At 40.8% G+C, this 10487-nt stretch overlaps 1 protein-coding gene across 1 annotated transcript in view; it reads left to right on the top strand.

Moving 5' to 3' along the window:
- Window positions 1-1045: 1045 nt before the first annotated feature.
- Window positions 1046-10487, top strand: part of Sox13 (SRY-box transcription factor 13) — a 62527-nt gene continuing 53085 nt past the window's right edge. Inside the window, exon 1 of the mRNA XM_042258152.2 lies at window positions 1046-1114. The gene's annotated coding sequence lies outside the window, so the exon portion shown is untranslated. The remainder of the gene's footprint in view (window positions 1115-10487) is intronic.

Genomic DNA, 10487 nt, shown 5'->3' with positions numbered 1-10487 from the left:
TGAATAGAAGAGTCTCCCTAAAAGTTCACCAAATGGTCACAGTTGCCTTGTGAATGAGCCCAAAACTAGTTCAGGCAAGATCAGCTCCCTTGCTACCAATATGTCTGGTCCGTCTTAGGCTTGAAAGCCATTTTTTTTAAAAGCCCTTTTATAGTAAAGACACACGAGGTTCATTCCTGTTTATGACTGAATCTGTTTCTCAAGGATTGGACTATGCCCCACCTGTAACCTTAACTACACACGGTTCTGTACTGCCTGTTCCAGGAAACGGCAACCATGTCTTAGCTTCAAACAGCTGTTATGATCATCTTGCAACCCTACCTTTGTTTCAAAAGGTTGTTATGACCACCTGTTGTTATGACCACCTTATTAGGTTCTGCTGCTGTAACTCTGCCTATTTTCCTGCCAAAGTCCCCGTTTGGAAGCCCCCTTTCCCCTGGGCTTATTATATAAGCCTTGTTTTCCTCACGTCCAGGGCTACCCTCTTGAACCCTGTCTTCGGGAGAGGCAGCCTGTGTACATGAATAAAAAAGCTTGCTTTAATTAATTGCTTGCCTTAATTAATTTGGCCAAAAGATTGAGGTCAATGATTTTTCTCCCTGCATCTTTGGGGTTAACGTTAGGAGAGTTCAGGAGCAGAGAAACTTAGGCCATTGTTCAGAGTGCTGCCCAATGCAGGGGAGGGTCCTCGGTTGTTAAATGTATTGTCAGGACAGGGCATGTGTGTACAATACATGCAGGTGGGGATGCAAAGTTGCCAAGTGAATTGTTACAACAGGGGAATAGTCCAAACCACACGGTGTCCTAGGTTGCTAAACTATGACCTATAAACTTGTCTGTCTTAGAAGGACCAGGGCTTCAAGGTCATTTTTAGCTACATAGAGAATTTGAGACCAGTCTGGGCCACAAAACACCCCTGTCTCAAAAAAAAAAAAAAACAAAGCAAATCAACCAAGCATAGAAACATGTCAGAACAGGCTGGATGTGTGACTCACATCTAGCTCTTCAGAGGCAGAAGGATCGCCTCAAGTTTGAGACTAACCTGGCTACACAGTGAGTTCCGGACCAGCCTGAACTGCAGTAAGACATCCTGCCAGCCTACGTCATCACCTGAGTAAGTCCTTTTGAAAGTGTTGTTTTACTTTATTTATGTGTGTATGAAGGACGTGCATGTGTATGCAGGTGCCCACAGAGGCTAGAAGGGGATTGTAGCAGGAATCTTAAAAGTTCTTATTAATAAAATCAAACCTGAGGCCAGTTATTGGGGTGAACGCTGGAAAATCAGAGAGACAGAACAAGCCACAGCTACCTCACCTCGCCGGATCCTCAGTTGGTCTTGTTTCCTCAGACTGGAGGCTTCTGAGTCCTCATTCAGAATGGGTCTCAGCTGAATTGATGCTCCAAAGCCTGAAAGCTTAGCCAGGCCAAATGCTTAACCAGCCAAATGCTTCTAGTTTCTGGTCCTCAAGCCTTATATACCTTTCTGCTTTCTACCATCACTCCCTGGGATTAAAGGCTCGCTTTCTGGGATTAAAGGCGTGTGTCACCATGCCTGGCCTTTTCCAATGTGGCCTTGAACTCACAGAGATCCAGAGGGATTTCTATCTCTGATATGCTAGGATTAAAGGCATGAGTGCCACCATTTTCTAGCCTTTGTATCTAGTGGCTGTTCTGTCTCTGACCCCAGATAAGTTTATTAGGGTGCACAATATTTTGGGGAACACAATACCACCACAGGGGATGTTAGATCCCTTGCAGCCACCGGATGTGGATTTGAACAATGGTCCTCTGGTAAAAGTAGTAAGTGCTTCAACTGATAAGCCATCTTTCCAGACCAGGTACTTTTTTTTGTTTGTTTTTTTTTTTTTTTTTTTTTTTTTTTTGAGACAGGGTTTCTCTGTGTAGCTTTGGAGCCTGTCATGGAACTCGCTCTGTAGACCAAGCTGGCTTCCAACTCACAGAGATCCGCGTGGCTCTGCCTCCTGATTGCTGGGATTAAAGGCGTGAGCCACCACAGCCCATCGAGACTGGGTACTATTTATTTTAAAATTTCACTGATTTTATTTTATGTATATGAGTATTTAGCCTGCATGTTTCATTTATTTTCTGTGTATGAGTGTTTTGCCTGCATGTTTTGCATGCAGTGCCCATGGAGGCCAAGAGACAGTGCCAGATCTATTGGAACTGGAGTTGTAGATAGTTAGGAACCACCATGTGGGTGCTGGGAATTGAATCCAGGTCTGCTTCAAGAGCAGCCAGTGCTCTTAACCACTAAGCCATCTCTCCAGCCCCTGAGGAATTATCTTTTAGGCATCTACTGCAGACACTAGAAATTAAATGAGGCACAGGGCAGACAAGATCCCCTTTGCACAGAGCTTACCGTCTGCAGGGGAGCAAGAAAGGACTAAAAGAAACCAGAATCCGACAAAGTACTCATCGTGGCTGACTTCTAGGGATGTTTTTGCTCCCATAAGATGATGACAAGGAGCCTGCTTTATAAAGAATGAGGTTGGTGGGGGTAAGAAGACAGTGAGAGCTTTTGTCAGACTGTTTTCTCCCTCCACTTACTGCCTATAACTTGAACTTCACTGTGGTGATATATTGTGTACCCTAATAAACTTGCCTGAGGATCAGAGGACAGAGCCAGCCACTAGATTAGACATAGAGGTCAGGCAATGGTGGCACACACCTTTAATCCCAGCACTAGACATATCATGCCTTTGCTTAGGAAGCACACACACACCTTTAATCCCAGGAAGTAATCTGGCAGGGCAAAGAAAGGTATATAGGTGTGAGGAAACAGGAACTCTCTCTCTTTTTCTTTTATGATTTATTTATTCTTATTTTATATGCATTGGTGCTTTACCTGCATGTATGTCTGTATGAAGGTGTCAGATCCCCTGTAACTGGTGTTGTTTTTAATGCAACGGCACTGTGTTATTCATTAAGCAACACTATTACCATGCGAGAAAGACCACAAGGCACGACAAAATCCACTATCAGAGCTTTATTAGGAGAAGGGAGGGACAGAAGAAAACGTGACCAGGCCTGTAGAAGATGTGTGTGTGTGTGTACAGAGAGAAGGCGGGAAGAGAAGGAGAGGAAGAAGGGGGAGGAGTTTGTGATCTGCTGCTTATGGATTCCCCTGCACATGTGCATATGGGCTTGCGGAGCTGTGCCACGCATGCGCATAGATTGTGTGATCATTCTGCATGCAGGACCTGGTGGAAGGATGAGGCTAAGACCATTGAACAATGAAGTAGGACTAGAGGTATGGAAATCTCCCAAGATAAGCTTCTTGGAGAAGGTGATGATCCTGATATACAAAGACAATCTTTATATGATGACCACACCCTAACGTTATGCTGAATGGCAGCCTTGAATGCTTGGGACAGAATTGAAGAAGTAAGAAAGAAAATTGAGTCATTTACAAAAGTTATACAGGGCCTAAAAGAAACCTTCACTGATTTCTTACAAAGATTGACTTCAGCAGTAAATAGAATGATACCAAATTCAGAAGCTAGACAGATAATAATTGAATCTCTGGCTTTTGAAAATGCTAATGCACAATGTAAAAGGATAATTAGGCCATTAAAGACAAGGTCAGCACCCTTGGAGCAATGGATCCAAGATACAATGAATATTAATCTCATGACCATGATGATACTTGGATAGGAGAGGTGATTTCCCGAGGTTTGAAGAAAAATAGTAATGTCAAATGTTTTAATTGTGGTAAACAAGGTCACCTAAAAAGGGGTTGTAAACAGGGCATTCCTAGAAACAATGTTTTCTCAAGGAATAATCCCAACAGACCGCCCCTCCCTTCTGGATTATGTAGAAGGTGTGCCAAAGGCAGACCTTGGACTAAGGAATGTAGATCAACAGGGGACAGACAAGGTAATGCTTTGCCTTTGCCATCGGGAAACTCCCTGAGGGGCCTCTCACAGGCCCCCATGTCCAATTCTGTTTAGTCCTTCCCAGAGCAATTAGAGAATCTAATACCTATTGTAAAAAAACATACTGCTATTGATGATAGAACAGCTATAGAAGAGAGAACAAAAAAATCAGGAGAAACTATAAATCAAAATTAGATCTGGAACCTCCCCAAAGTTAGGGTTGGAGAAGGGTTTTGTTTTTATCTCTCAGGAGAATGAAGGCCAAAGAATCTGAAGACCACAGGACAAATGAGACATCTGAAGAAAAAGGACAAATCATCCAGGAAAACTGTCCCAAGAAAAAGAGTAAATTGGCATATTGTTATATCACATATCTAACAGAATAAAACTTCATAAGTCTTCCTAAATGTTTGTTTCTGCTGTTATCTACAGACACATAACACAAATGGTCTTTATGTAGTCCCAGTTCAATTAAAAATTAAAGCTGGCTTTGGAGTTGGAGCTTGGCTCTCTGCTTCTCTGAACCCAAGCATGCTTGTTAAAAGAAAATGCAAAATTTCTGTATTATGTCAGAAGAGCCACCTAATATGGGACAGAAGAAAAACCAAAATTAAGGAACTATTCTATTGCCACTAATCTCATAATTCTTTGGTTTTATTTTGACTCTTTAAAACTTTTCTTTCTTTTTTTAAAATTTTTGTTTATTTATTTAGTTAGTTCATTTTTTTTTTCAAGACAAGTTTTCTCTGTGTGGCTTTGGAGCCTGTCCTGGAATTCACTCTGTAGACCAGGCTGGCCTTGAACTCACAGAAATCCATTTGTCTCTGCCTCCCAAATGTTGGGATTAAAGGCATGTGCCACCACCGCCTGGCAAAACTTTTCTTAAGGTATGAATTTTATATCAAAATTTATAAGATTTATATATGTATTTTTAAATTTTGTCATGATGTTAATGGTCACATAGAGTACTAACTAATTCTAGAAAAAAGGCTTCATCTAGCTTCCTGTACATGATTTCAGTTTTGAGTCTCTATCAGTTTTCTGCAGTGAACCATAACCATGCCTAACAGCGACTTGGAAGTCTCCAAAAAGATGATGAAGCCCCACACTGATGATTCCATTAGGACGAATGATAATACCACTAAGCTGACAAACACCACCCAAAGACTGGCTTTGGACTACTAACTGTTCAGGACAATTTTGAGATGGCTAGCTGAGATGATCCAGTCACAGACTACTTGAGCAATGACTTGAGACAAGCCCTGCACTTTCCCATTATGCTGAGACTGGACAAATGATACAGCTAATTCTCCTAGGACTTGACTATAACTAAAAAAATCTTCTTTTCAGAATTCCCTAAAGATGCCTTAACATTCAGACAGCAGGAAGTAATTTTAAGAACATGACACCCACATTCCCAAGAGGTGGGGTGGGTGGTTTTTTGTCTTCAGTGGGTTATGGATAATTGTCCTTATTTAGGAGGTTGGTTGCAAGTTGTTAGTTGTTAATGGTCAGGAAAAAAGCTAAACAAAGAAATTAGATTCAGGGTTCTTGTTTAAAAAAAAGAAAAGAAAAGAAAACAGAAAAAAACAGGATATAGATATAATAAGATAAAAGATTATTGAATCTACTCTCTCTCTCTCTCTCTCTCTCTCTCTCTCTCTATATATATATATATATATATATATATATATATATATATATGATGGATAAAGGGTAGATTATTGAATCTACTCTGAAAAGAAAAAAGAGGAATATAGATAAAAAGGTACATTATTGAATCTACTTTTAGAAAGCAACTATTAGTTTTAAATATTTTACGTTGGATTGGATTTTTTTATATTGTATATAAATTGTGCATATTGATACAAATTTAAGATAAGTTTTGTTAGAAAATACTATACATATATTTCTAATCTTGTTCAAAGTATTGTACCTATGCAGCTCATTTAACAATGTAAGCCAAATTACTAGTCCTTGAAAGTTATTATTACCAACTAATCAGGATATAAAGAAATGCAAGTTAGTATTTAGTCACCTATTACAATAGAACTTGTAGTCATATTAGGTACGTTTTCAAGGTCCAACAGAAATATTTTAGATAGACAGGTTATCTCCCAACACTTTAGAGATCTACAGAATATGGCATTTTAGATGTTTTAATAACATAGATTTTTTTTTTTTAAATAACTGTGAGACATAGTGCTCCTGGCAGCACCAATCTACTTCAGAGAAGATGATGGGCATTGAAAAAACTCCACATGAAGCTTACTTTTTTTGTGGCAAAAGTTAGTCACTGGACAAGAAAGTGCCCTTGCCTGGACTGCTGACAGTATGCGGTCCAAATGGACAAGCAGGACACAAAAGAAAGGACTGCTGAACCTTGCCAAGACAAGGTAGGAAGGTCCTTTAGAAAATCCTGCTTCACAGAAAAGTCTGTCAGATATGCTAGGCCTGTAGGCCGAAGATGGATGCCCCAACTTTGCAGAGAAATATTGGGTGACTGTCCAGGCAGCCAGCTGTCTTTGTCATTTCTCACATTTTTTGGAAGTTGCTTGTTTGTACTTCCTGCTTACTCGGTTAATATTATTTCCTTCTTGGTTCTCTGATGGAGTTGAAGATTAGATAGTTATAGTTTTCCTTGTCAACAAATTCAGAAAAGAAACTCACTACAGAGGTATATAAGTTCAAAGACATCAAAAGATATTTTTCAGCTGGTAATACAAGTTAGGATAGAAAGTGAACTAGGGGGGCTGGAGAGATGGCTCAGAGGTTAAGAGCACCGACTGCTCTTCCAGAGGTCCTGAGTTCAATTCCCAGCAACCACATGGTGGCTCACAACCATCTGTAATGAGATCTGGCACAATCTGTATACAAAATAGGATAAATAATGGAGTTTTTTGTCTGAATTTGTCAAATGTTAATGAACTGGAAATTGTTAATGAAGTTCTTGACTGTATATATTGTATATACTTATTGTATATAGTTTTTCTTAAACTAGTTATAACCTTCTTTTATGATTTTAGACAAAAAAAGGGGAAATGTGGTGATATATTATGTATCTTAAATTTGCCAGAGAATCAGAGGACAGAGCCACCCACTAGATTAGACATAGAGGTCAGGCAGTGGTGGCACACACCTTTAATCCCAGCACTTGAGATCTCAGACCTTTGCTTGGGAAGCACACACACCTTTAATCCCAGGAAGTAATCTCTCAGGACAGAGAAAGGTATATAAGGTGTGAGGAAACAGGAACTCACTCTCTTTAGACTGAGGATTTCATTGAGGTAAGGACTAGTGGCTGGCTGTTCTGCTTGTCTGATCTTTCAGCTTTCACCCTGATAGCTGGCTCTGAGTTTTTTATTAAAAGACCATCTAAGATTTGAACAACACTTCACTTCTTTTTTTCACCTCTAGAATAGTGATGATGACACCAGTGCCACAGAATCCAAGTAAGGTGTCATTAGACAGTGTATGGGGAAAGAGTCCACAGTCCACGGCTTCATTGGGTGGCAGTGATGGGGCACGGCTGTTTCAAATGAATGGTCAGGCAGTGAGTGCTGGAGACAGGAACCTCTACCTCTCAGTTCTATTCCATTGTTTTTAGAGATGCTAGAGATTTTGTTTTAAATTATTATTATTATTATTATTGACACGGTGTCTCACTATGTAAGCTCAGTTGGCTTGGAACTTGCTGTGTAGACTAAGGTGCTTCCAACTCACAGAGATCCACCTGCCTCTGCCTTCTGGGACTGGAGTTAAAGGGGAGTAACTCCATGCTCCCTTAAAATGTTCTCCTTCCTATCTGTGGTGGTTTGAATGTAACTGGCCCCCATAATCTCAAAGGGAGTGGCACTATTGGGAGGTGTGGCTTTGTTGGAGTAGGTGTGGCCTTGTTGGAGTAGGTGTGTCACTGTGGGAACAGGCTTTGAGGTTTCCTATGCTCGGGATACTACACAGTGTCTCTGTTGACATCTAGTTGCCTGCAAGATGTAGGACTCTCAGCTACTCCTCCAGCATTATGTCTATCTGCATGCTGACTCCCCGCCATGATGATAATGGACTGAACCTCTGAAACTGTAAGCAAACCCCACTCACTCAAATTTTTCCTTATAAGAGCTGTCATGTTCATGGAGTCTCTTCACGGCAATAGAAACCTTAAGACTCTATCTGTCTCCATCTGCTATAGGTAAGGGCAGGGACAGGGAGGGCCCACAGAGAAGTACCCCACTGAAGCTAATCAGAGACCAGAAGGAAACTACTAAGTATGGATGCACAGGCATGATGTCTGGGAGGAGGAAAAGCAGGTAGAACTTGGATAACTCTTTTCTGGCTTCTGAAATGGTCCCATCCAGTCACTGTTGTGGGATATTTGATCATACTGTGAAACTCCTAGACTGTGTTAATGAAATTAACTTTGGGTCAGAGGCTAGAGCCAGTGATTTGTTGACAGGAATTAGCCATAGAGAGTATGGAGGACCCAATAAGATGGATAGAGAGATGCACAGGAAGGAGTAGGGAGGGACTTAGAGATTCAAAGGCCTTTTTGGTTTGGGACAGGTGGAGAGACAGTCTCTTGCTGGGTCTCCAGCCACAAAGGAAGGTCAGCTGGTTGTTTCTCGGCTTCTCTGATCTAGCAGGTTTTCATCCCAAAATCTGACTCCCGGGACTTTATTGGTAAATAGAACAACTTAGATAAAAACAACAGTGTGTGTATATCCTGGGTGTACTTAATATATTGTGGTCCACTAACCTTTAGGAGATCTGCCGTATTTGACATTTTTGTTTGTTTGTTTGTTTGTTTGTTTTTTGTTTTTTCGAGACAGGGTTTCTCTGTGTAGTTTTGGTGCCTGTTCTGGAACTCACTCTGTAGACCAGGCTGGCCTCAAACTCACAGAAATCCTCCTGGCTCTACCTCCCACGTGCTGAGATTAAATGCGTGTGCCACCACTGCCTGGCCATATATGAAATTTAAAATGTTTAGCCGGGCGGTGGTGGCGCATGCCTTTAATCCCAGCACTTGGGAGGCAGAGCCAGGCGGATCTCTGTGAGTTCGAGGCCAGCCTGGGCTACCAAGTGAGCTCCAGGAAAGGCGCAAAGCTACGCAGAGAAACCCTGTCTCAAAAAACCAAAAAAAAAAAAAAAATGTTTAAGTTTTTTGCAGTGAACCATGACTAAGAGTGACCCTTGAGGTCCCCAAAAGGATGATGGGGCCCTGTAATGGCAAATCCACCTGGACTATGGTAATGTCATTAAGCTGACAAACACCACCCAAAGATCTGTTTTGAATTATAAAGTGCTCAGGATAACTTCAAAGCTGCTAGCTGAGATGGTCCAGCCTCACAGACTCTCCAACCAGGACTTAAGATAAGCTTTGTACTTTCCTATCACACTGAGACTGGACAATGGCTAGCTCTCCCAGGACTTACCATTATCTCAATTTTCTCAGGGTCCCCTAAATTGTCCATCACCCCCAGATAGGCAGAAGTAATTTTAAGAACATGACACCCACATTCCCAAGAGTTGTATGGGTGGTTTTTGGTTGTTCAGTGGTTATAGATGTTTGTCATTGTTTAGGGGGTTAGTTGCAAGTTGTTATTGGTCATGGTCAGGGAGAAAGCTAACAAAGGAAGTTAGATATAGGGATCTCTTTATGAAAAGAAAAAAGAGGAAATATAGGAAGATAGGATGAAAGGGTAGATTATTGAATCTACTTTTAGACTAAAAAGCAACTATTTGTCTCAAATATTTTTCATTGGTATGGATTTTTGTATATTAATACAAATTTAAGGTTATTTTTATTATAACATACTGTATATATGTTTCTACTCTTGTTTAAGGCATAGTACCATGTAGCTCATGTAAAATGTAAAGTTCTAGTTCTTGAAAGCTGTTATTATAAACTGTTTAGGATAATTAAGAAATGCAAGGTTAGGAGAGGACAGAGTTGTCTCAGCAGTTAAGAGCACTGACTGGTGTTCCAGAGGAACTGGGTTCAATTCCCAGGTTGTCTGGAGTCCAATCACACAAGGATAAAAAATAAACAAACAAACAAACAAATGCAGATTAGTAGTTGGTCATCTATAACAATCAAACTTGTAGTCATGTTAGGTATGTTTTGAGGATTAAACACATATATTAGATAGATAGGTGGTCTTTGAACACTTCAGAAAGCTACAGAATATGGCATTTCAGATGCTTTAATAACATAAGGCTTTTCGTGAGAGGGAGACATGTCTGCTCCTGGCAGCACCAATCTACTTGAGAGAAGATGATGGACATCAAAGATCCTGCATTTGGAGTTTGCTTTCACTGTGGCAAAGTTAGCCACTGGGCAAAAACTGCCTTTGCCTCCACTGTGGACAACATGCTATCCAGATTGGACAAGCAGGACACAAAGGAAGTTATTGTGGAATATTTGTAATCTGACCTTATTTGAGAAATCTTGCTGTAGGAAGCTGACTGCTGAACTTTGCAAGATAAAGTAGGTCAGTCCTTCAAAATTCTTGCTCCACAGAAAAGTCTGACAGATATTCTAGGCCTGTAGGCTGAAGATGAATGCCCCAAAGTTACAGAGGAAACTTGGGGCAG

Source organism: Peromyscus maniculatus, chromosome 11, assembly GCF_049852395.1.
Source record: "Peromyscus maniculatus bairdii isolate BWxNUB_F1_BW_parent chromosome 11, HU_Pman_BW_mat_3.1, whole genome shotgun sequence".
NCBI classification, from domain to species: Eukaryota; Metazoa; Chordata; class Mammalia; order Rodentia; family Cricetidae; genus Peromyscus; species Peromyscus maniculatus.
This window is presented reverse-complemented; position numbering and strand designations above follow the sequence as displayed.